Source organism: Ovis canadensis, chromosome 18, assembly GCF_042477335.2.
Source record: "Ovis canadensis isolate MfBH-ARS-UI-01 breed Bighorn chromosome 18, ARS-UI_OviCan_v2, whole genome shotgun sequence".
Taxonomy (NCBI): Eukaryota; Metazoa; Chordata; class Mammalia; order Artiodactyla; family Bovidae; genus Ovis; species Ovis canadensis.
Window position 1 is genome coordinate 40,550,270 of NC_091262.1, and position 26,463 is coordinate 40,576,732.

The window sequence follows — 26,463 nt, forward strand, 5'->3', positions numbered from 1 at the left end:
AATGTAATTCATTGATTGATTGATTAGCTTTTATTGAGCCAGGCCTTCCTTATTCTGAACGCTGGGAATATAGAAATGTCCTTTCAGAAGTTCTTGAGAACACTTTGAGAGTTCTTTGAGGTAATATACATACAAGAAGACAAGGCAAGACTCATTGTTACTGAGAGGAGAGACAGTGTAGGTGAGCCCAAGTGCTTAATGTCCCCAGGGAGGTAGCACTTGCTGATGCACACAACAGACTTGCCGGGGACACACACATGACGACTCAAGAACAGGACCAGTCACTGGTAGAATTAAAGTTCAAACCCAAGTGAGGATGAAGCAGTTATGACACACAACATTTCAATGCTAAATTATTTTCAGAGTGGATGTAGAAAATCTCTGCCCAGTGAGATCATGAAATTAAATATAAGGAGCTTTCACATTGAGTTATTTGTTCTATTGACCAAATGTTCAACAGCTTTCCTGGGGAGAGAGAGCATGAAGAAATGGGCTTGTGTTCTAATGAGAAAAACATTCAGGTTAATTGCGGGATGAACACTCATTCTTAAGTAAGGAGAAGGTTTGCAGACTTTGTTCCAGGAGGTCGGGAAGGAGGGAGCAAAGAGGAGGGACCAGCCTCTCTTGTGGCTGGAAACTAGACGAATGACTTCTCACTTGACTATATAACAGGGATCACAGGGCCTTGTTTGAATTCCTTTTCCTCACTGGGACCTCAGGGGGTGGAGACTCAAGAGTTAAGGGTCTTTTCTGCTGAGCCCCAGAAGAAGAGGCTTGGATCAGAGCCATGCAATGGAAACCACCCAGTGAAGGACCTGCAAGAAGCTGAGGGTTGGTTAGCATCTTCTCTGTCTCCCAGACACCAAGATGCCCTCTGTTTAAAGTGAAGAACCAGAAAGCTAATTATGACAGTGGATATCAGAACTGCAATTGTCTTTGTTGAAAGTGAAAGTGTTAGTTGCTCAGTCTTGTCCCACTCTTTGTGACCCCATGGACTGTAGCCTGCCAGGCTCCTCTGTCCATGGAATTCTCCAAGGAAGAATACTGGAGTGGATTGCCATTTCCTTCTCCAGGGGATCTTCCCAACCCAGGGATTGAACCCAGATCTCCGGCATTGCAGGCAGATTCTTTACCATCTGAGCCACCAGGGAAGCCCACCTTTGTTGAGGACTCAGGGAATATTTTTTTTAAGATTTTTTTTTTCTATATGGACAATTTTTGAAATCTTTATTGAATTTGTCACAATATTGTTTCTGTTTTATGTTTTGTGTTTTTTTGCCATGATGCATGTGGGCTCTTAGCTCCCCAACCACAGATTAAACCTTCACCCCCAACATGGGAAGGTGAAGTCTTAACCAGTGGGACATCAGGGAAGTCCCTGGACTTATGAATTGATTGGAAAGAGGGCATGATGGAATTCTGGGGGGCTGATAGATTATTTCTTTTTAAACTTATATTTGTTTTTATTTATTTGGCTGCGCTGGGTCTTGGTTGCATCCTGTGGGGTCTAGTTCTCTGACCTGGGATCAAACACAGAGTTTTAGCCACTGGACCACCAGGGAAGTCCCCTGGTTGTGTTATTTGTCTCCAGGGAGACATATATGTTTTTCAAATTCATCCCATCATATACACAAGAGATGGGCATTTCACTGTATGTAAACTTTACCTTATTAAAGATATGTAGCATTAGGAGGGAAAATTATTTAAAAATATGCCTCATGGCTCATTCTTCAAAAGGGAAAGACAAACCTCAGACTGCAACCCCAACCTTGAGAGGGTGACAAGACAGGTAACATACAAGCACGGATGCTGGAGACTGGGGATTGGAGATCCGGCTGTGCTGGCTGTTCATTGTGGATAGCTGTTTACCTCTGTCCTTGTTGATAAAGTAAGGGGATTTTACAAGGAGGTGGCTAAGCTCTGGCCATCTGAGACATCCCGTCCCCACTTTCTGAGACAGTGGCTGGGCCGGATGAGCCATGGGTGTGACCCGATTTGGTGGTTCTTGTGATCCGAATCTTTTCCACATGTCTGGTGTCAGCCCAGCACAAGGAGCGCAGAGCACGGGGCAATGCGATCTGTCCAGGAAGTCCTGGGCTCCGTCGTTGCTAAAATTAGAACCAGGCTGCAGCTCAGATCAAGGCCATTCCTTTCCCAGCCCCTCGGTGAGCTCACGCTTCTCTCTCCACCCTGAGCCACACAAATGCGCTCATAATTATAGCAGCCATCACGTGGGTGCCAGATGACCTTGTGCCCGGGAGACAGCAAGCAGTAAGGGAGCTCTAGCCCTGCAAAGAGACAGAGACCCTCTCCTTGTTATTTTTAGTTTCTTATTTAACCTTTTTGGTTTTTTTTTTTTTTTGCCGCGCACTCAAGGCATACATGTTCTAAGTTCCCCCATCAGGGATTGAACCCATGTCCCTGCATTGAAAGTGGGGAATCTTAACCACCGGACTGCCAGGGAAGTCCTAACCCTGTCCCTTTTAGACAAGGTGAGGAGTAGGTAGAAAGAGAACAAAAAAAGAGGGAAAGAAGACAAAAACCATACTTAAATCTTTGCTGCTATGCAGTGTGTACCCATGGGCTTCCTGAAAGATAAAGAAAACACTCGAAAAAAAATCTCAAAAAAAATAAAATTATGATCTTTCCTGATCAGGGATTTCAGTAGCTGGCCTCTATCTGTGAGCAGACTAGATTAGAGTCCCAGCTTTGTTGCAGATGACCCAGGATCTTGAGCAACTTCCCTAATTGGCTGGACCTCTGTTTCATTACAAGCAACACAGAGAAATTAAACTCAAAGGTTATTCGGGGATAGGGAACGAAGTGAAGTATACGAGGGCACCCAGGAGGTGCTCGGGTAGACTGACTGAACCCAGGTCTAGTTGGAAACATTCGTGGGTGATTTTCTGGTCTGGTTGGTCTTGGATTCAGCCTCAGGAGATCTTAACATTGGAAGCTGCTCTGAGGGTTATTTCTTTATTCCATGTTTTCGCAGTCCCCTTCTAGGTTTGCATGCAGAGAGCAGTTCTGAGGGTACTCTGACCATGAGTGGTAACAAGTAGCTTCTTTTTGAATTTCAGTTTTTGGCCAAGTGTCATGTGGGATCTTAATTCCCAGACCAGGGACCGAACCAGCAGCCCCTGCATGGAAGTTCGGAGTCTTAACCACTGGGCCACCAGAGCAGTCCTGATAAGTAGTTTCTTTGTTGTTGTTCAGTCGCTCAGTTGTGTCCAACTCTTGTGACCTCATGGAGTGCAGCCCACTAGGCTTCCCTGTTCATGGGACTTCCCAGGCAAGAATACTGGGATGGGTTGCCGTTTCCTTCTCCAGGGGATCTTCCCTACCTAGGGGTTGAATCTGCATCTCCTGTAAGTCTCCTGCATTGCAGTCAGATTCTTTACTGCTGAGCCACTGGGAAGGCCTCTAAGTAGCTTCTTAAGAGCTGCCTAACTTCCCTTGGCCCCATGGTACCCAAGCTCTCAGTGCTATTTCCTCTACAATGAGAGTGGGTAGATCCGCCTGCAGAGTCGTCATGGAGATCAGATGCGGTCTCCATGGAAAGTGCCTAAGAGAGTGATGGACACAGAGAGGATGCTTAAGATGATAGTCATTTAATAGGATGAGTTATTAAGGATTTTTTTTAAAGAAAACATTTAATTGGTTCATTTATTTGATGCTCTGAGCTGTTCAGCTGAATGAAAGCATAATCTAATTTCTTTTGGGAAAACATGTGTTGCCATCTTAAAAAATGTTTTATTTATTTATTTACTTGGCTGTATCAGATCTTAGTTGCATCAGGCGGGATCTTTTAGTAGCAACATGTGAACTTTTAGTTGCCACATGGAATCTTGTTCCCCCACCAGGGGTTGAACCTGGGCCCCCTACATGGGGAGTGCAGAGTCTTAGCCACTGAACCACCAGGTAAGTCCAACGTTTCACCTTTTTTTGGCCATACCGCAATGCAGGTAGAAATTCCCAGACCAGGGATCGAACCCACATCCCCTGCAGAGGAGTCTTAACCACTGGATTGTCAGGGAAGTCCTTGTTGCAGTTTTGTTCTTGACTGCCTAGCTGTTCTGACCTATAACACCACTCTTACCATTGCTGCCATTAGCAGTGGTAATGACCGTGGCAATGAGAAGAATGAGAGGTTGAGATCTGCACCGGGTTCTAGTGTCAGCTTCCCATGGAGCAGGACAGGACTTGCATCCTCACTGTGCCAGCCACCTGGTGACCCTCACCGGCACACTGGTTTTTATGCCCAAACTTCAGGCTTAAGTGGAAGTCCATCGTCAGTCTTATCAACTGGACACACATGCATGCTAAGTTGCTTCAGTCGTGTCCGATTCTGTGACCCCATTGATTTTAGCCCCCCAGGCTCCTCTGTCCATAGGATTTTTCAGGCAAGAACACTGGAGTGGGTTGCCATGCTCTCCTCCAGGGGATCTTCCTGACCCAGGGATTGAACCCGAGTCTCTTTTGTCATCTGCATTGGAAGGCAGGTTCTTTACCACTAGTGCCACCTGGGAAGCCCCTATCAACTGGACACTGTTGAGTAAATGCAGAGGAAGAACTGTCCTGGCGTAGCTGCAAAATGCCCACACTGGGGCTGCCCAGGAAAAAGCCAAAACACCTACCAGGAAAGGGAATATAGGAGTACTTTTCCTTCTGGGTATCCTGGTGGTCCCTTCCTTGGGCCTTTTGAGGTTCCACCGCTGAACTCTCCTCTTCCATGGCATCTACTAATAAGGACAACAGGAAGCCTACCTTTCCTATGATGTCAGTGGGTGGCCTAAGGTGATGATGGGATCTCGATTCTGAGGTTTCATTGCAGGCAGATATACTGAGAGACCAGCCCTTCTTCTCATCCAGAAATGCCTTCAGAGAGAAGGGTTCAGGCTTTTGGAGTCACATGAGTAAGAGTAAGAGTAAAAGAGTAAAAGTAAGCCTTTCAGGAGGTGCTCTAGCTGTAGAATGAGTTCCTTCCAGACACAGAGCTCTCAAGCTGAAAGCCCCAGAGACATCTCAGCCATGGGCTTGTGGTGAGAAGCCAATGTTCCTCAGGTGCATGGGATGCCCCATAAAGCAAACCCTCCCATCTTTACGTGGAGACAAAGCAGCCATCTTAGGATTGAAGATGGTCAGAGTTTTCTTTGTGGTGGCCAGAGATGGGAGAGCTTAGGTTTTCGTTTCTCTGTCAAAACTATGGTTTTTCCAGTAGTCACGTACAGATGTGAGAATTGGACCCTAGAGAAGGCTGAGAGCTGAAGAATTGATGCTTTCAAATTGTGGCACTGGAGAAGACTCTTGAGGGTCCCTTGGGCAGGAAGGAGACCAAACCAGTCAATCCTAAAGGAAACCAACACTGAATATTCATTTGAAGGACGGATGCTGAAGCTCCAATACTATGGCCACCTGATGTGAAGAGCTGACTCATTGGAAAAGACCCTGATGCTGGAAAAGACTGAGGGCAGGAAGAGAAGGGGGTGACAGAGGATGAGATGGTTGGATGGCATCACTGACTCAATAGACATGAGTTGAGCAAACTCCTGAAGATGGTGAAGGACAGAAGATCCTGGTGTGCTACAGTCATAGGGTTGCAGAGAGTTGGACACAACTTAATGGCTGAACAACAGTTCCTCCCATACAAAGTAAGGAGATTGGTTAAAATGACCAACTGTCACCTCTCTTTCTGGCCTGTGACACTCATAGATGGGCGCCCCAATGCTCCTGCCCCCCCTCCCCCGACACAGGATATAGGCATCCTTGTCTGCCATGTTGGTGGTCTTGCCTGGGGCCTGGTGTTACTGTCCTGAACGGTATCTTTGCCCAAGTGTCTTGTTGCCTTTCAGGACATCTGTGTGGCTCTCATATTTCTCTCAAATCTCCTTTGAGGCTTGCCCTCCCGGTGAATGATGGGACACTTGAGTTCATCTGTGGAGGGACACACACTGTGTCCTTGAGCACAGAGTCCTGCCCACTCAGTGTACACCAGCCCCTCTGGAGTTTGCCCCTTGAGAGGGGGCAGTTTCTTACCTAAACTTCTGGCTCACTCTCTGCTTCTGCCCACTTGGAGCCAGATTGCACTTTGTACAGTCTGGCCACCAAGTTTTGTTTGTTTGTTTGTTTGTTTTAGCTGCTCTAGGCCTTCATGGCTGCAGTAGTTGCAGCGAGTGGGGTCTACTCTCTAGTTGTGTTACTTGGACTTCTCATTGCCGTGGCTTCTTCTGCTATGGAGCACTCGCTCCAGGGTGTGCGGCCTTCAGTAGTTGTGATGCACGGGCTTAGTTGCCTTCGGCACATGAAATCTTCCCGGATCAGGGATCAAACCCATGTGTCCTGCATTGGCAGGGAGATTCCCAACCACAGGACCACCAGAGAAGCCCAAGCCACCAAGATCTTTAAGATCAATCTAGATGGGGTCTTTGAGATCTTATATTAAATGGACTCATACCGACTTTTCCTTCTTTCTGGGTTCTCAGAACTTCTACAGACATAGGGAAGGCCCTGGATGCAGGCCACACTGTCTCAATTTCTTGCAGAAATCCCTTCTGTCTCCGAGCTGCACTGAGCAGGAGAATTGCTCTTCTGAGGACATCTGTGTCCTTTTGTAGAAAGCCAGTTGGAGATGCTGCTCCTTGGGTTACCTCATGTCTGTTATATAAGCACTCGCTTGATAAATTTCTCCTTGAACTCGGTGCCAGGAAAAATTTCTCTTTCCAATCTGATTCCAGAGGGTTTTTTTTGTACAATGCAAAATACACAAGCCAGCGCGTATCCCCCTTTCATCCAGGAAACTGAGAGATAAATCCAGCCATCTACTGTAGTAAACAACTCTTCCCAGGTGCTTTGAAGCACATTGTTCTCTTTTACTCTGGATTTTTCTTGGAGTTGTGTTTGGTTTCTAAAGTTTCTTAGAGTCTTTCAGGAAAGAGTGAGGAGTAAATGTCCCCTAGATAAACACCATGCATGCACACATATATACATGTCCCAGTTACCCTCCTTCTCACCCCTGGCCCTTTCTCAGTATCACCACTGCCATGGCCCCCGTCCAGGCTCCATGCCAGGCCCTGGGAGTGCAATGATGACATGGCTCTGCCTGTGGATTGCTTACAGTTGGTCTGTTGGGAAGATAAGCAGATGGACAAAGAAGTATATTCAAGGCAGGGTCAGCACTGACATTAAGGGACAAAGGAAAGGTTGGAGGAGTTCTGAAAGAGAGAGCATGCCACGTGACTCTGGAAAAAGACAGCAAGATGGGGGAAGGCTTTTGGAGGCAGGGCATAGCAACTGAGCTGGGAATGATGAAAAGGATTAAAAAAAAAAAAGATGGAGAAGGAAGGACATTTCTGATCAAAGGAACAGTTTGACTAAAGACTGGTATCTCAAAAAGATAGACTGTCCTCTCCCCCCATATTGGCAAAAACAGGAGGACTTTAGTTCAGTTGGTAGGTAAGACCCACAAAGGAGGCAGTGGGAGGGAGGGATCATCATACGGGGATGTGTACTTTTCAATATGGGGTTTCCCAGGTGGCCCTAGGTGGCTCAGACAGTAAAGCGTCTTCCTGCAATGTGGTAGACCCAGATTCGATCCCTGGGTCAGGAAGATTCTCTGGAGAAGGCAATGGCACCCCACTCCAGTACTCTTGCCTGGAAAATCCCATGGACAGAGGAGCCTGGTAGGCTGCAGTCCGTGGGGTCACTAAGAGTCGGACACAACTGAGCGACTTCACTTTCACTTTTCACTTTCATGCATTGGAGAAGGAAATGGCAACCCACTCCAGTGTTCTTTCCTGGAGAATCCCAGGGACGGGGGAGCCTGGTGGGCTGCCATCTATGGGGTCACACAGAGTCGGACACGACTGAAGTGACTTAGCAGCAGCAGCAGCAGTGGTAAAGAACCCGCCTGCCAAAGCAGGAGACTGAAGAGACCCAGGTTTGATCCCTGGTTGGGAAGATCCCCTGGAGAAGGGCATGGCATCCCACTCCAGTATTCTTGCCTGGAGAATCCTGTGGACAGAGGAGCCTGGCAGACTATAGTCCAAACGATGGCAAAGAGTTGGGCACAACTGAAGCAACTTAGCATGTACTTTGCAATCGATGGCTTCCCTGGTAGCTCAGCTGGTATGCAGGAGACGCTGGTTCAATTCCTGGGTCGAAAAGATTCACTGGAGAAGGGATAGGCTACCCCTCCAGTATTCTCGGGCTTCCTTGGTAGCTCAGCTGGTAAAGAATCCTCCTGCAATGGGGGTTCGATCCCTGGGTTGGGAAGATTCCCTGGAGAAGGGCTACCCACTCCAGTATTCTGGCCTGGAGAATTCCATGGACTGTATAGCCCATTGGGTCACAAAGAGTCAGACACAACTGAACAACTTTCACTTTCACTTTGCAATTGATAAACACAATTTGGCTCCAATATATCAATATATCCTTTTTTTTTTTTAAGTTTCATTTCTGGAATTACAGCAAGAGTGGTTTGAAGGGCCAGGCTCATGACACTTACCTTGGACAGAAGAATTGAAGTTGTTTTTTTTTTCCTTAAGGGATGGTTGGGGGTGTTGATGAGGAAGAAAGGGAGGAGGCTGCGAGTGTAAATTAAAGCACTGGTTCCCTTAACAACGCCGGCAGATGGGGAGAGTTTCCGTGCCTCGTGGTTCTCAGTTCCTTTTCTGCTGCTGAAGAGGAACAAAGAGGGAGTGAGGGATCGGCGGTGATGTTTATCTTTCCAGCTCTGCAATTTCAAATGCTGGAATCCCCCAGGGTTGGGAAGAGTGGGTGTAGTCACTTCCCACCATTGCTGAAGGCGGAGGAGATGCGGCCACTTGGGTGGGGAAGAGGGGGTGTGATTTCCTCCCAAATAGGATATTTATCTCCCCAACGGGAGGCTGCAGAGAGTCATCAAGAACTTATCACCAGAAGCAGATGACCAGAGAGGAGCCCTGCCCAACTGTTTATCCCAGAGGGAATGAGTTAGCCAGAGGAGGCAGGGCGAGGGTCATCAGCTGAGGACCAGTGACACGGGGACCTCCACTGTCATTGGTGTGTTCAAGAGGAATTCTTCCTGCCAGACCCTTCCAGGACCCTCAGCAGGATCTCAGCAGGCCCTCTCAGGACCCTTGATGACATTGGAACTGGAGGAGCGAAAGTTGCTTCTGAAGTTGAGAACAAAGGGGAGTGCTGGTCCTTTCTTCCCATTGAGTCCAGAATTCTGGGATGATCATCTCAGGCCTTAGAAATCATGGGCCAGAGATTCTGAAAGTGTTAGTCACTCAGTCGTGTCGACTCTTTGCAACCCCATGGACTATATAGCCCCCAGGCTCCTCTGTCCATGGGATTCTCCAGGCAAAAACACTGGAGTGGTTTGCCATTTCCTCCTCCAGGGGATCTTCCCGACCCAGGGATCAAACCCATGTTCCCACATTGCAGGTGGATTCTTTACCATCTGAGCCACCAGGGAAGCCCTGTTGATTCTGAAAGCTCCACAAATAGCCTGACCTGCCTGGTTGTTGAGATGAAGTGTCCACTCTGCACGCTTAGAACATATCAATGGAAAGGAAGTCCCATCCCCCTCGTGACAGAGAAGGAAACCAAAAGGCAGAGGGGCAAAATGTAATAAGTCAAACTTATTAACGATACCATTTCAGAAATCCTTATTTTTTTAAATTTATTTATTTGACTGCTCCTGGTCTTAGTTGTGCCATGCAAACCCTTAGTTATGGCATGTAGGATCTTTAGTTGCAGCACGTGGGATCTAATTCCCTGACCAGGGATTGAACCCTGGCCCCCTGAATTGGGAGCACGAAATCTTAGCCACTGGGCCACCAGGGAAGTCCTTCCAAATTCTTATTTTTAAAACTATTTTAGTAGACATGAAGGTCTTCTTCATGTCTGTCATATTTCTATTTTTTTCCTTTTATTTATACAAGGAATTACTTCTCTGCAGCCACTTTGCCATCTATGAAATGGGGGTGACCTTTATCTCATAGATCTGTGAGATTAAACTAAATAAGACAATGATGTGCGTGCTTAGTCATATCTGACTCTTTTCAACCCCATGGACTGTAGCCCTCTAGGCTCCTCTTGTCATGGGATTTCCCAGGCAAGAATACAGGAGTGGGTTGCCATTTCCTGCTCCAGGGGATCTTCCTGACCCAGGGATCAAACTGGGGTCTCCTGCATTGGCAGGTGGATTCTATTTACTTCGCCTGCTGGGAAGTCCCAATAAGACAATACACACATATAAAGTGTTAAAAATGGTTTCTGAACATGCCATAGGAGTTATTGTAGGGAGAAAATTTCAATTTTTATTTTCTTCCACTTCTGCCTGCCTCTTAGGTTTTTGGTATAGTCTGGAATTTTTGACTATGAAAAAAAATTCAAATTGAATGTTCATTATTATTAAGTACTTTTTCTTCAAGAATGACATAACAGTGTATCATTTTGTCACTCTATTCACTATAACCATTTCACCTTAGTTCTATGCTTAAGTTATTTTATGCTTATATTAATACACACTTTTCAGTGTTTATATAATGAGTCCTTTTATAAAGCAGCCTCCTTCTTATTGAGTTCTTTAACTTGATTTATAGCTCAATTGCATAATATTTTTCAGGAAAGGTACCTAACAGGCGTATTCTGAACTGATACATACCTTGGAATGTCTCTTTATTGCTTTAAATCACGAACAACAACTTGCTGGGTTTTGAAATCTTGCTTTCCACACTTTCCTCCACTCAGAGTTTTTTTTTTTTTTGATCCAGTCGGCAAGGAGTTTGGGACCAGCTCCATTTTTATTCCTTTGCCAAAAAGTTTTATATGCCTAGATCATTACAGGCATCTTCCTTTATCCTTGGATTACCAAAAAAAAAGTCTTTTTCTCTCTTAGGAGTTCTCATTCTTACCAAAAAGAGGTTTAAGTTAGCCAGGTATTCAGGTATTTTCTCCCCAAATATGCTTTTGTGACACCACCACCCCCTCCCCCCTGGCACCTCCCAGCAGGCCCCCAGTTGATCTGTCCTGAATGGGGATGACTCTCTTGTTTTCTGTGGTGGAGGACTAGCTGATCAAGTCTGTGTTACAATTCAAGGATTTGGCCACCAGCTTGGTTGGCTCAAGGTCAGAGTTTAGGAAATCCTTAGATCTGTACGTTTTGTTTTTCATAATGCTACTTTACTGGAGCAAAGTTTCCATATCAAATTTCTGATCAGTTCAATCTTCCTTTTGTGAATGGGTCCAGCCTGGGCTGGTAGCCTATGTGTGTGTATATATATATATTTTTTTTTTCTCCCCCCCCCCCCCGCAAAGGGTGGAGACAGCTACTTCTATTTTGTATTTATTTATTTTTGGCTGTGCAGGTCTTCATAGCTGCACTTGTGCTTTCTCTAATTACAGTGAGCAGGGGCTACTCTAGTTGTGGTGTGAGGGCTTCTCATTGCAGTTGCTTCTCTTGTTGCAGCCGGCAGACTCCAGAGCAGGGGCTCAGTAGTTGTGGTACACGGGCTTAGACGCCCTGCAACATCTGGAATCTTCCCGGACCAGAGATTGAACCCTGTTCCCTGCATTGGCAGGCAGATTCTTAACCACTGGACCACCAGGGAAGTCCTAGGCAATATATTTCACAGCCTGCCCCGACCAATCAGAAAGAAACAGGTAGTACAGGGACAGAGGTGTAGGGACTTCCTCTTGTGTCAAATATTTATCCTTAATTGTTGAATAATGGTGGTGGAGGTGATGTTTGGGTGGCCTGGGGCCTCAGTCTGGGAAAGCTCCTGCAGCAGAAGGACAGGTAAGCAGTTTGACGTTAACAGCTATTTGCCAAACAGAATGGAAGCCAGTCAGTGTTAAAACTGGAATAGTGATGCCAGTGCACGTGCGACCTTGAGTGTCAAGGATAACTCCTTTGGCCTGTCCCTCCGGGTTCTCTATCTGCTGCTTGCTTGGGGTCCTTCTGGCAGAGATGTTTTGCAGCTCTGCTTGAATACCAGACATCCTCCAAAGCTCAGAGTAAGGACAGACAATGACTGGACATTCCCCAGGAATCTAAGCGTGTGCCTGAACTGACCACCTCACATTGCAAGCTGTACTCCTGCTCTCTTCTGTAGTAGAAGGTACTGCTCTGAGGATATCTGGGGGATGGCAAGTACCATCTGTATTTTTTTGAGTCTTTTTTCTTTTTGCTGCACTGGGTCTTTGTTGCTGCACTCGGGCTTTCTCTAGTCGTGGCGAGCAGGGACTACTCTCCAGCTGCAGTGCACAGGCTTCTCCTTTCGGTGGCTTCTCTTATTGTGGAGCACAGGCTCCGTGGCACGTGGGCTTCAGCAGTTGCAGCCCTGAGACTTAGTTGCTCCGTGACATGTGCAATCTTCCTGGACCAGGGATGGAATCCATGTCCCCTGCATTGGTAGGTGAATTCTTAACCACTTGGACCACTAGGGAAGTCCTACCATCTGGATTTTGAACAGAGATAAGCATTTAATCATTCCTGAATCTCGTCCTCCCCTAGAGCTGAGCCAGAGACGGATTCTATCTTTGCAGCCAAACCGTTAGGAAAATGGTGCCAGGGTTTACAGATTTATTTGGCAAAAATACATCCTCATCCAGAGAGAAGAGCAGAAAATAGTGGCTGAGGTCTTAGCACCTGAGCTCTGGGATGAAGGCTGGGTCTGAGAAGGTGTGGGGACTTGGGCCATGGCCAAGTTATCTAGGTCAGGTGCTGCACAAGACCTCGTGTGGGAAACATGGGAGGATATGGTCTCTGAAGAATATTATCCTCACTCGCTCAGTCATGTCTGACTCTTTGCTACCCCATGGACTGCAGCCTGCCAGGCTCCTCTGTCCATGGATTTCCCTGGCAAGAACACTGGAGTGGGTTGCCATTACATAAACCTAATATGGAATTGGCTGCCAGAAATTCTATAGACATTTGGATTGCTTCTGGAGAGTGAGGACTGCTGTCTTTGACAGGCGAACTCAAAGGGATGCTGGACACCCCAACACCCAGGGCTGACAGAGTAGGAGAGGTGATGGAGCAAGGGATGCTGTTGGTTTGGGGTTCTTAAATTGGTTATTAATTTTGTTGTTTTTGTTTGGTCGCTAAGTCAAATCTGACTGTGACCCTATGGACTGTAGCTCATTAGGCTCCTCTGTCCATGGGATTCTCCAGGCAACCCTACTAGACTGGGTTGCCATGACCTCCTCCAGGGGATCTTCCTGACCTAGGGATCAAACCCATGTCTCTTATGTTTCCTGCATTGGCAGGTGGGTTCTTTACCACTAGCACTGCCTGGGAAGCCCAGACGGTGGTGTACTATCCCCATTTTATAGGTGAGAAAATAGAGGCACAGAGAGGGGCAAAAACTTGCTCAAAGTCACCGATTGAATACATGATGAAGTTGGTTGTCAAGTTTTTTTCTCCTGGTGAAGAATGGGCAAGCTGACTCCTCGTCAAGTACTAAAAATAAGGAATTTTTCTGTACAGCAGAGAAAATAGCAGTAGAAATCAGCATGAAAAACCACGGATTGGCTCAACCAAATACTGCCAGAGGACATCCAAAAACAGGAGTTTTAGCCAACTTCCTCTCTCAATTTTTCGTTCTCTCAAGAACACAATGCATCTGAGTGGCTAGAAAGCTCTGACGGGGGCACGAGGACATGGACATGGCTTCAAAGACTAATCCAGTCTTGTTGACAACTCACCAGAAGCAAGCTGGAGTGCTGGCAGCTACTTTTTTCTTTTCTTTTTATTTTTACTTTTTAAAATTTTTGGCTGTGCTGGGTCTTCGTTGCTGCACTCACGCTTTCTTGAGTTGCAGTGAGCGGGGGCTTTTCTTTAGTTGTGGTGTGTGGGCTTCTCCTTGTGGTGGCCACTCCTATTGCGGAACACAGGCTCCAGAGCCTGGGCTCAGTAGATGTGGCACGTGAGCTTAGTTGCCTCAGGCATGTGGAATCTTCCCAGACCAGGGATCTAACCCATGCCCCCTGCATTGGCAGATGGATTCTTAACCACTGGACCACCAGGGAAGTCCAGCAGCTACTTTCAAGACAGGGCATTCGGAACCCCTTTAGTGGAGGAGCTAGGATTGAAATGAAGTTCAAGGTCACCCACATGAGGGAGACCCATATTTTGTTACCAGCGTGGCAGCAATGGACATGGAATGGCAGACTGAAAGCTCTCAGAGAGTCTCTTCTCGGTGTTGATGAGTTGTGCCTTTTAGGAAGGAGTTTCGGATCATGGGCTCTGGCCAGCTGGAGTCCTAGACCAGTAGGTCCAGCTCTGCCCAGCTGCTCCAGATTCTTCCCACAAGGCAGCCGCCCTGGAAACCCAAGCCTTTCCCACTGGGATTGGCCAAGTCATGGGCAATGACCCAAGAACAAAAGAACTGGAGATACTTGCCAGGTAGAGTTGGACTGCAGATCATTACCACTTCCTTCTGTAGGAGGTCATTGGTCCGGGTTCCCCGAGACAAACTTACAGGAAAGGGGCATGTTGGTGAATCTAGAATTTCTGGACAAGTTGTGAGAATGAGAGAAACAGTGGGCAGGTTGTAATATAGGCCTGGTGGATGCAGCTGAGCATACTTCTCTGGGAAAGCCGGACTCGCTGTTATTGCCAACAGGCTGTGGAGTTGGGTTCAGCCCTGTTGCCAGCTCTGCTTGTGTGCCAGCTGGGGTGTGAGGTCAGATAGGAGCTGAGGACAATGGGAACTGGTTCCTTCCGTGCCCTGGGAGTAGGGTGAGGAAATGGGTTGAGATAGCCCCAGCCTGAGCCATGGAAAGTCTCAAGGGCTGGAAGGAGACACACACAGGGTGACTGGGAGCTCCAGAGAAGGGGTTTCCTCCCACAGTGGGGCCTTACTCTGGACCACAGGAATATAGCTCCCATGAGTTGTAAGGCACACTTCTGACCATCTATGGACTTACTAGAATTATTGTTTTTAGAGTTCACACACTGAGGAATCATATAAAAGGATTCTGTCCAAATGCCCTATATCAAAGTCTTATATTTTTCCAGTCTGGAAGTAGAAAAGTTAAAAGAGTTCTCTCTCATAAAAATATTCACCCCCCTCACCCCCCCGCCCTGACCCCTCACATCATGGGCTGGTGACAAGTCAATTTTTAAAAAGTTATTATGTATTTATTTACCAAAGAATTTTTTTGCCACCACGCAGCATGGCATGTGGGGTCTTAGTTCCCTGACCAGGGGTTGAACTGGTGCCCCTGCATCTGGACCCCAATAAACTCAATTTCTGACCTCAAGAAAACCCCACAAACAAAAAAACAGAAGTCATTAGATTAGGACCCTCCATAATCTAGTGTGACCTCTCTTAAACTTGGTTACATCTGTGTAGACCCTGTGTCTAAATAATGTCACGTTCGTAGGTACCAGGTAAACCCGAATTGTAAGGAGATGTCATTCAACCTGGTACACATGGGCATGTCTTCATGTAAACAAATAGATACTCAGACCCTGATGCTAGGAAAGATTAAAGGCAAAAGTAGAAGGGGACAGCAGAGGATGAGATGGTCAGATGGCATCACCAACTCAATGGACACGAATTTGAGGAAACTCAGGAAGATATTGGAGGACAGAGGAGCCTAGCGTGCTGCAATCCATGAGGTTGCAAAGAGTCACACATGACTTAGTGACTGAACAACAACAGATACTCATTATTATTTTTGAGGACAACATAATATTTTATCAGAGATATGTATCGCTATTTACTTAAACCCATCTCCTAAGGATTGACATCTAGGTAATTTTATTTTTCGTTTTGGCTGTTTCCAGCATCTGTTTGAAATACACCCTTGTACATAGATTTTATACTTGTGTCATTATTTTTCTTAGAGAAGTACCATAAATCGGGTTGGTAATCCAAAGGGCATGTGCTTTTATTATTTTGCCATCTCTCTTTCTTTCTTTTTTACATTTTTATCTTGCTATCTCTCTCACCATTTTTTTTTTACATTTTTATTTTACAATCTTTTTTATTTTTTGGCCACCTGGCATGCTAGATATTAGTTCTCCAAACAGGGATCGAACCCTAACCTCCTGCATTGGAAGGCAAAGTCTTAACCTCTGGACCACCAGGGAAGATACAGTCAACATGTTCTTTTGACCACCTATATATGAGGCTGTGTGCTTAGCACTAAGGATGTACTAATGAAACAGTGTCCTTGACCTCAAGCAGCTTACACTGGTTCAAATTGGTCAGGTCCAATAAAAACTTCTAATCACAGCAATTTGCAGAGAAAATACAAAGTGAGTTGAGAGCCAGGGGAGAGGCAAATGGCATCCTCTGTCCAGTCTCGGGATGTTGTTGAGGGAGATGACTTTGGGGATGGTCTCGATGAATGAGTACATGACTTGGGGAAGTAAGTGTCTTGAGTAAGGAGATTCAAATAGAGGAAACATCAAGGGCAATACAAGCATCCTTCTGGGAGACCTCAACTATTTTGATATTCTTAGAACATAATGTAAAACAGTGTCATTTATAGGAGGTGATACTATTAAAAGTAGACAATGATTTAATCAGCTTTTGACATTTTTTAGTTCTTAACTTCCATGTTTATCACTTCCAAGAAGATACATTGTAATGCCTAGAAACCCAGCTCTCCAAATCCCTTTGGGAACAGAGACCCACTTGTAAATTGGGGTCTCCTGTCTGAGTCCATAGTCCATCTTGTCCTTGTGTGATTTCCTCCTTACGGACAAAGAACTGTACGTGGGAGGTGCCACACGAGGGCGCAGTTGCCTAGTTATGGAATTGAACTCACCTCTAAAGAAAGGTCAGAAAAGACTTTGTCCTCACAAGCTTTTCTGGTTGACAGATGATCAATGAGCATGAGAAACAATCCGAAATGATTATACAAAAGCTGCAGACATCTGCTCAGTGAGGTGCTTGGGGCAGTTGCGAGCACAGAGTTGACTCCCATTCTTGATCCTAACTTCTCAAACCACTGAGATATTTTATCACTAGTCCTGCTGTTGGGACACAATTCAGAGTTTTAGTTTAGGTATGGAATACCACTGGGCCAGAATGCCTTCAGAAGATTTTCTCTCTTTTTTTGCTATTATAAAAAATTGCATGCTCATTATAGAAAAAAAAAAAAAAAGCATTTTCCCATGGAAAGCCTGATACGCCCTCCACATCAGCTGTGTACATGTGGGTTAAATGTGTGTATAGCTGATATATGTGTAGATTATGTGAAGGAGTCTTCTGGGACAGATTGTCCAGACCCCATAATTGAAAGGCAAGCAGAGGCTTCTATTGAGAGCTGGAGTCGTCACCCGTAGTCGCAATGGGAGTTATGAGAAGAGAGCTCTGTGTCGAGGTAGAGCGTCCCCCACCGTCGCCTACAGAGTGGCCCTGGGCCGGGGGTCCAGGACTGAGTTCTAGGCCGCCTCTAGAACACTGTCCCGATCTTACCTTAATCTAGGGGCCGGCTTGAGTGGAGTGTTGCATGTAGAGCAGTCGAATGGCAAGAGTTCCCTATTCCGGAGGTCGTCAGAGAGAGAGAGGGAAAGGGGATAGAGCCGAGGCCTGGGGGTATGCAAAGCATCAATAAAGCCTTAGCGCAAGGCTTGCACCGCTCACGAAGGCACTATGCGTCCTCAAGGGGAACTTGAGCCCTGGCAGAAAAGTGAGTTCAGCGGATGTTCTCGCTCCCAGACTCCGGGAAAAGGGAAAACAATGAGAAGGAGGGAGAGTGAGCCGAGTGCCTCGCCCCTTCCTGGGTTTCGGCACCAAGAGTGTAAGGTATAGTTCAGGCCGAGGCAGAAAGGGGAAAGACGACCTCAACAGAAGTAGGTTACCCTTATTCAGGCAAGGAGGGGCGACAGTCGGCCTAACAACCAGGCTGAGCGCGGAGAGGGATCAGGGAGGCTCCATATTTGTAGGGAGGCTTGTGGAAGCGATAAGGGAAACGTTAATCAGGTGGGATGTTTTGGGTATTTTTAGTTGAGATGGCATTTGTAGTTGGGCAGAGGGTGGTAAGTCTTCTGGGCAGGTGTAGGGGGTGGAAGGCTTCTGGACAGGGGGTGATAAGTCCCAGATAGATGCAACCGGCCTGGAGCATCAGGGCGGTACCTAACGTTCTGTTTTGTTTTCTCCGAATTAGATGATTCAGCAAGGGCCTTTGAGACTGTTGTTTTCTTTTCTAGGCCCAAAAGACTCCATCATTTTGTAGGCTAGACATGTGTATGATTATGTATGATGGGCTCCCAGGTGGTGCTAGTGGTAAAGAAGCCACCTGCAAACGTAGGAGACACAAGAGATGCGGGTTCTGTCCCTGGGCGGGAAAGATCCCATAGAGAGGGGCATGGCAATCCACACCTGTATTCTTGCCTGGAGAATCCCATGGACTGAGGAGGCTGGTGGGCTATGGTCCATAGGGTCGCAGAGTCGGACACGACTAAAGTGACTTAGCACACACACATGCATGATTATATACAGTACTATATATTGTATTATATTTAGCATATATGCATGTTACATATACATTTATTAATAGATCATCACATGTTTATAAATTATATCATTTTTCCTATGAATACACATTTTAAAATGTCCATTTAAAACTACACATTTTAGGGAATTCCCTGGAGGTCTAGTGGTTAGGACTTCATGCTTCCAAGATAAGGGACACAGGTTCAGTTCCTGATTGGAGAAATGAGATCCTGCATGCCTTGCAGCATGGCTAAAAAAAAAAAAGTAAAAATAAACGTTTAAAAAAATATACATTTTAATCGTAAAATGGACATCTTACATGATAAACTCTTTTATAGTCTCATTTTAATTTGCTATACTATGAACATCTCCCAAATACCTTCTCAGATATTCTCAGGGTATTTATGAAATTTGGATAAGCAATATCCCTACCCTAGTTGAAGCCATAGTTTAGTGTAGCTCACAGAAGTTTCTTAAAGATACTGAAGGAGAAATTCAACCATTCAAGACTGTGGTGCGTGTAATTTCTCTCCCCAGTTCTTGGAGGGTGTGAGAGCTGTATGATTCAGGTAGTGCTAAATTTTGAGTCAGTGGTGCCAGGGCTCTACCCAGGCCATGCATGGGCATTGGCTCTGTGCTTTTGGGCAGTTCAGGCCACCTATTGGCCCACAGAGTTTGCCCCAAGAGAAGGCAGAATGATACCTTCAGAGGTAATTAACTCCCTATATGGAATTTTTCTATCACACAGAGCCCTAATATTAAACATTGCCACCGTTGCTGTCTGTGTTGGGATTATGTACAGAAAAAATGCTTCATCTCCCAGTCTCATCCTCAGAACCTTAGAGTCGAAGAGAAGGAATTAGTAGAAATCCTGGGATCACTAGTTCTCTCTCCTTAGCCACTTCTCTTCCCCTGGCTGGGTCTTTGTTTTCCCTTTTCTTAAATGAAATATCCCTTGAACTTCAAACTTGTGAATCTTGCAGAGAACTCCTTGATCAAGCCATGCCTGCTGCCAATATTTGCAATTCAATGAGCAGCAATATCTAGTGAGTGCTTCCCTGTCCTGTGCACTGTGCCAAGGGTGTTACATGTGGGCTCCCATTTATGCTTCTCAGTAACCATAGGAAGCAGGTATTATCATTTCCTCATTTTACAGATGGAGAAACTGAGTCACAAAGAGGTCATGACCTTGCTTAAGGGTCCCACAGGCTGCCAGTGATTAGTTCTGGGAATCTGCACTTGGAATGTTCGGCTCCAGAGCTTGTCTTGTAATTCACAGAGCTGGCTACAGAGCAGATTTCCAACCTCCTGTAATGGTAATTTTCAAGTGAAACGATGTGTGTAAAGCAATGTGACACCTGGGGATGCTATAAAAATATAATGCAAGGCCCTATTTTTCTCTAGTTTCTCTCCTTTCTTTCTTCCTCCTCTCTTCCTGCATTCTCGTGGTGGCTTTCAGTTCTGGCTCCTATGCTAACTTGAGTATTTCCCGTAACCTTTCTGTGCTTCCATTTCCTCATTTGTGAATTGAAGGGACATTCTCTCTTTTCTCATCAGATTAAAGGAACTGGAAATGCTGATGTTTTGGGGAAATGTGTCTTTGCGTTGACACTCTCCAGGAGTTCCTGGAACTGGTTCATTTCTCCATCATATTCTAGTCCACTGTAAGTGTTCGCATGGTTGCTTTGCTTTCAGAGCACATTTGTAATTACCAACTTTCATATTGCAAAAGAATAGGAGAGATGGACCCAAATGGATTTGTTCTTGTTGCATTCTAAATCTTGCCCTCAATGTGTAAAATGCTTCTATTTATTATCTTTCTGGGGCAATAAAGGCCAGCACTTTCTTTTCTTTGTTTGAAAAAAATTTTATTTTATATTGGAGTTTAGCAGGTTAACAATGTTGTAATAGTTTCAGGTGAACAGCAAAGTGACTCAGCCATACATATCCATTCTTCCCCAAACTCCCCTCTCATCCAGGCTGCCACGTAACATTGAGCAGAGTTCCCTGTGCTACACAGTAGGTCCTTGTTGTTGTTGTTCAGTTGCTCAGTCATGTCTGACTCTTTGTGACCCCATGGACTGCAGCATGCCAGGCTGTCCTGTCCTTCACTATCTCCCGGAGTTTGCTCACACTCATGTCCATTGAGTCAGTGATGCCTTCTAACCATCTCATCCTCTCCCACCCCCTTCTCCTTTCACCTTTAATCTTTCCCAGCATCGAGGTCTTTTCCAGTGAGTCAGCTCTTCACATCAGGTGGCCAAAGTGTTGGAGCTTCAGCTTCAGAAAAGTCCTTCCAATGAATATTCACAGTTGATTTCCTTTAGGATTGACTAGTTTGATCTCCTTGCTGTCCAAGGGACTCTCAAGAGTCTTTTTCAGCACCACCATTCGAAAGCATCAATTCTTTGGTGCTCAGCCTTCTTTATGGTCCAACTTTCTCATTTGTACACGACTACTGGAAAAACCATAGCTTTGACTATATGGATCTTTGTCAGCAAATTGATGTCTCTGCTTTGTAATATGCTGTCTAGGTTTGTCATAGCTTTCCTTCCAAGGGGAAAGCATCTTTTAATTTTGTGGCTGCAGTCACTACCCGCAGTGATTTTGGAGCCCAAAACGATGATGTAGATGGATCAGGACTTTCATTAGCCTGCCTGCTCATCAAAGTGAAAGTGTTAGTCGCTCAGTCATATCTGACTCTTTGCGACCCCATGAACTGTAGCCTTCCAGGTTCCTCTATCCACGGGATTTCCCAGGCAAGAATACTGGAGTAGGTTGCCATTCCCTTCTCCAGGGGATCTTCCCAGGTCTTCTGCATTGTAGGTGAATTCTTTACCATCTGAGCTCCCAGGGAAGCCCAGAAGCCAGCCTACTTGTCAAAGGATGGTTATTAGCCAACATCCTTTCAAAGAAGACTTTCCCACCTTGACCCTCTGGCACGAGGCTTCATGTGTGTACATACTTGTTCAGCACTGTGTCTCCCTTTTGACTCTGCAGAAAGGCAGGGCCCACGATATCCATAGTGCTTGGCACTCGGTGGCTCTTGCATGGGTGAATGATGGGTTCCCCCACTGCACAGTCGTTTTCAAAGAGCTGCTGACCTGACCTGTTATTATCATTCCTCTCCCTGTCTACTTAAGCGCACCCATCCCCTCTCATCAGGGCATCTCCTAACTGGGCTTCCTGCCCTCTACTGAGCCCGGCTGCCTGTGACTCACAACCTATAGCCCCAGCAAACTTCCAAAGCTCCACTCTGCTCTCTGTCGACATCTTCGCATTGGAAACTTTCATGGCTCTCTTTAACTTAAAGAAGGAAATTCACAGCCCTTGCCTTGATACCTCAGGTCTCCCCTCCCCTGTCTCTTCTCCCCACTCACATTCGTTACCTTGTTGCTTCTTCCTGGCTTCTTTGCCCTACTGTATCCTGTTTTCTTCCTCTGGCAAGTGATTATCTTGATTCTTTTATCTATACGTCCAAGTCCTGCCCATTTTACGCAGTATTATGTCATTTGAGCCACACAAAATCTCATAAAAATTATTCTTGCAAGATGATTCTTTTTATTATTTATTTTTAAAACTATTGTTTGTTTATCTTTGGCTGCACTGGGTCTTCGTTGCTAAACACGGACTTTCTCTACTTGTGGCCAGTGAGGGCTACACTCTAGTTGCGGTGCGTGGGTTTCTCATTGTGGTAGCTTCTTTTGTTTCAGAGCATGGGCTCTAGGGCACTCAGGCTCAGTAGCGGTGGTGCCCAGGCTTAGTTGCTCTGAAGCATATGGGATCTTCCTGGATCAGGGATGAAATCTGTGTCCCCTACATTCACAGGAGGATTTTTAACCACTGGACCACCAGGGAAGTACAATGATTCTTTTAAAAATGTATTCCACGGTGAGCTTAGCTTGAGGAATGCCATACGTATCATCTTTTTATGGGTTTATAATGAGCATCATTACATTCAAGGCTCTGACAAGGACTGCAATAAGGTGCCTGTTTAACCCACCATTTCTCAAATTGATCTACAAGAGAACTCTTTCCCTCTCCATATTTGTTAACACACATAGCATATTTTGGAAATGCTTCTTAAAGAATTATCTGTAAAATTATCCTTCACTCGTTTTTATTGATGAAAATGCTAAGGCCCAGAGACGAAAATAGTTGCATAAACTGAGTGAAAGAAGTGTCAACTCCATTTTTAAATTTAGGACACTATGATGACTTACAATGTGTCTTGTCCAATGAGGACTTGAAAACTTATTTTCAGCTGCCTGGAAGTTACTTGTTTCTAAGACGATAACTCTCATTTCTCTTTCTCAGTATCTGAACTTTATCCTACTTTTCCTTTCTAAAAATGATCCTGTCCAAGGATTTCTTTGGCTTTTCTCATCCTGCCAGATGTCTCACAAGCAAGTAACAAAAGGCTCCAATTAATTTTTTCCAAGAGCCTCATCAAATCATGAAAAAAAAATAGCAAATGAGTTTTCCAATATATACCTGGTTTATGTCAAAATTATAATATTTCTAAAAGGGAGGGAATGGTGGCTTAATTTAAACAAATACTTATGGCTACATAATGAACTGAGTAAATGACTCAGAGACTAGCAATGTATGTGCACAATCCTGGTCTCATTGTAGCTCTGAGGGGTTCTGAAGAATGTAAATTTAAAGTGTTCTGTAATTGCCATAAAATAAAGGTTTTATAAATTTTCCAAATTAAAAGTAAAAATTAGTCAAAAGCTCTTTCCAAAAACTCCTTATATGTTTGTTTATAGTTTTGTTACTGTCACCTGGCTTTTATTTATTTCTTTTGAAAATTTTATTTATTTATTTGACTACATTGGGTTTTAGTTGCAGCACAAGGGATCTGCGTTGTGTCATGTGAGCTCTCTCTCTCTCTCTTTTTTTAAAGATTTATTTATTTATTTTATTTTTTGGCTGTGGTGGGTCTTCGTTGCTGCACCCAGGCTTTCTCCAGTTGCGGAGCTACGGAGAAATGCGGGGGCTGCTCTTTGTTGCGATGCGGGGGCTTCTCACTGCCAGGGCTTCTGTTGTTGCGGAGCATGGACTCTAGGCGTTCGGGCTTCAGTCGTTGCGGCACACAGGCTTAGTTGCTCCGTGGCGTGTGGGATCTTCCTGGGACAGGGATCAAACTAGTGTCCCCTGCATTGAAAGGTGGATTCTTTATCACTGGACCACCAGGAAAGCCTCCATGTGGGATCTTTCTCATGCAGCGCACAGACTCTCTAGTTGTGGAGTGTGGGCTTAGTTGCCCCGAGTCAGGTGGGATCCTAGTTCCCTGATGGGGGATTGAACCTGAACCCCCTGGATTGTAAGGCGGATTCTTTACCACTGGGGCTACGGAAGTCCCATCACCTGACTTTTAAATCCACCGGTTAAATCCTCAGTTGAGATGCTTCTTTATGTTACTTTATCATTTTAAGATTTATTTAGGGGATCGGGGGAACTTGCGTATGTTCAGGACTATACCCTAAAGAGTGACATCAGAGGGCTGCACACCGTTGGGGAATAGACCTCACTAGTCTAGCCAGAGTCACTAAATAGATACACAAGTGGATAAGCAAACAGCAACCACAGGCACTGGGGTTGGGGAACCAGAATACAGAGTTCCTACAATATGTTACCTAAAATGTTCAGATTTCACAACAAATTCTGAGACCTGCAGATAAGCAGGAACATGTGACCCAGATACAGGGAAAATAACAGGCTTTGAGAGAGGGCCCAAATATTGGACTTAATAAACAAAGACTTCAAAGCAGTTATAAATATGCACAAAGAACTAAGAGAAACCAAAGTTACAGAGTTTAAGGAGAGTCTGATGACAATGCCTCCTCAGATATAGAATATCAAAAAAGAAATGATTTAAAAAAGAGCCAAGTGGAGACTCTGGAGCTAAGTATCATGAAAGTGAAAGTCACACAGTTGTGTCCGACACTTTGTGATCCCATGGACTGTAGCTTGCCTGGCTCCTCTGTCCTTGGAATTCTCCAGGCAAGAGTATTGGAGTGGGTTGCTGTTTTCCTTCTCCAGGGGATCTTCCTGACCCAGGGATCGAACCCAGATCTCCTGCACTGCAGACAGATCCTTTACCAACTGAGCCCAAGGAAGATGTGTGCAGCCCTCTGATGTCACTCTTTAGGGTATAGTCCTGAACATACGCAAGTTCCCCCAATCCCCTAAATAAATCTTAAAATGATAAAGTAACATAAAGAAGCATCTCAACTGAGGATTTAACTGGTGGATTTAAAAGTCAGGTGATGGGACTTCCGTAGCCCCAGTGGTAAAGAATCCGCCTTACAATCCAGGGGGTTCAGGTTCAATCCCCCATCAGGGAACTAGGATCCCACCTGACTCGGGGCAACTAAGCCCACACTCCACAACTAGGGAAGCCCAAGGAGATTCTGGAGTTAAGTATCATAACCAAAATGAAAAACTCACCAGATAGATGGAATAGTAGATTTGAGCTGGCAGAAGAAGAAATAAGCAAGTGTGTGTGTTAGTCACTCAATTGTGTCTGACTCTCTATGACCCCAATGGACCCTAGCCCACCAGGCTCCTCTGTCCATGGAATTCTCCATGCAAGATTACTGGCATGGGTTGCCATTCTCTTCTCCAGGGGATCTTCCCAACCCAGGGATCAAACGTGGGTCTCCTTTATTTACTGTCTGAGCCACCAGGGAAGCCCAAAGTGAAAGTGTTAGTTGCTCAGTGATGTCCATTCTTTGTGACCCCATGGACTATAGCCTGCCAGGCTCTGTCCGTGGAATTCTCCAAACAAAAATAAACTTGAAGATAAATCGATAGAAATTTTATGCAGTTTTAAGAACATAAAGAAAAAACAAGGAAGAGAAGTGAACACAGCCTTAGGGAAAAGAAATTCTGCTTTATAAGAAATCTCAACAGAAATTCTTCAGGTTGAAATCAGGTGATACCAAGCTGTAATTGGTATACACTTGAAAAAATAAAGAGCACCAGTAAAGATAATCATGGGCTTCCCAGGTGGCACAGTGGTAAAGAATCTGCCTGTCAATACAGGAGGAGATGCAAGAGACATGGGTTCAATCCCTGGGTCAAGAAGATCCCCTGGAGGAGGGAATGGCAACCTGCTCCAGTATTCTTGCCTGGAAAATTCCATGGACAGAGGAACTTGGTGGGCTACAATCCACGGGCTCTCAAAGAGTCAGACACACAAAGATAATTATGTATGTAATTTACAAAAGAGTATAATTGAACATTTTAAATCCTGGCTGATTTAAGAAGCAATTGCATAAAGCAACATGTATATAACTGTACTGCTGAGCCTGTAAAATAGAGAAGTGTATTGCATTTGATCATAATAGCACAAAGAAAACAGGTGAAAGCTGTCTTGAGTTAAGCAAATAACTGAATCATCAGAAACTTAATAAGTAATATGGATTTACTAAGTAGTCTTATCAAACTCCCAATTTTACAAGAAATTTGCAGACAAAGAGAAAACATGGACTTTGGATTCAGAAAATCTGAGTTAAGTCCTTGCTTTGAGCAACTGTTAGCAGTTTAAACTTGGATGAGCCATAGCATTTTCGAGTCTCAGTTCTTTGATTTATCAAGTGCAGTTAGTGGTATGATGTCTGACCTACCTTCTTTGTCCCATTTATCCTTTCAAAGGATCCTAGCATGTGATGCTGTATTCACAAAGCTCGTGGATTCCCATTTGTATCCCAGGCTGCAACCTGCCAGTTCAAATCCAAGTTCATCTCCAAAGTCCCTCTTCCTTCAGTCACCACCCATAGAGCCTGACTCCCATTCTCACCATCTCCCAAGGCAGAAATGAATCTTTCTTTAGGCTACTATGGCCCTTCATGGTATATCTTAAAAAAAATATTGGAGTATAATTGCTTCACAATGTTGTGTTAGTTTCTGCTGTACAACGAAGTGAATCAGCTTTATGTATACATATATCCCCTCCCTCTTGGGCCTGCCTTCCATCCCCATCCCACCCCTCTAGGCCTTCACAGAG

General features: G+C 45.2%; 1 protein-coding gene and 1 long non-coding RNA gene across 2 annotated transcripts in view; one reads left to right on the top strand and one right to left on the bottom strand.

Annotated features, from left to right (window-relative positions):
• The window catches only part of CFAP161 (cilia and flagella associated protein 161), a 124,467-nt gene that overhangs the window by 75,908 nt on the left and 22,096 nt on the right, over positions 1-26,463 (top strand). The gene's annotated exons all lie outside the window — the stretch shown is intronic.
• Positions 1,214-17,896, bottom strand: LOC138423288 (uncharacterized). The gene is made up of 3 exons (XR_011250210.1): positions 17,427-17,896; positions 8,504-8,675; positions 1,214-2,288 (listed from the first exon to the last, which is right to left on the bottom strand). It is a non-coding gene; the product is annotated as an uncharacterized lncRNA (long non-coding RNA).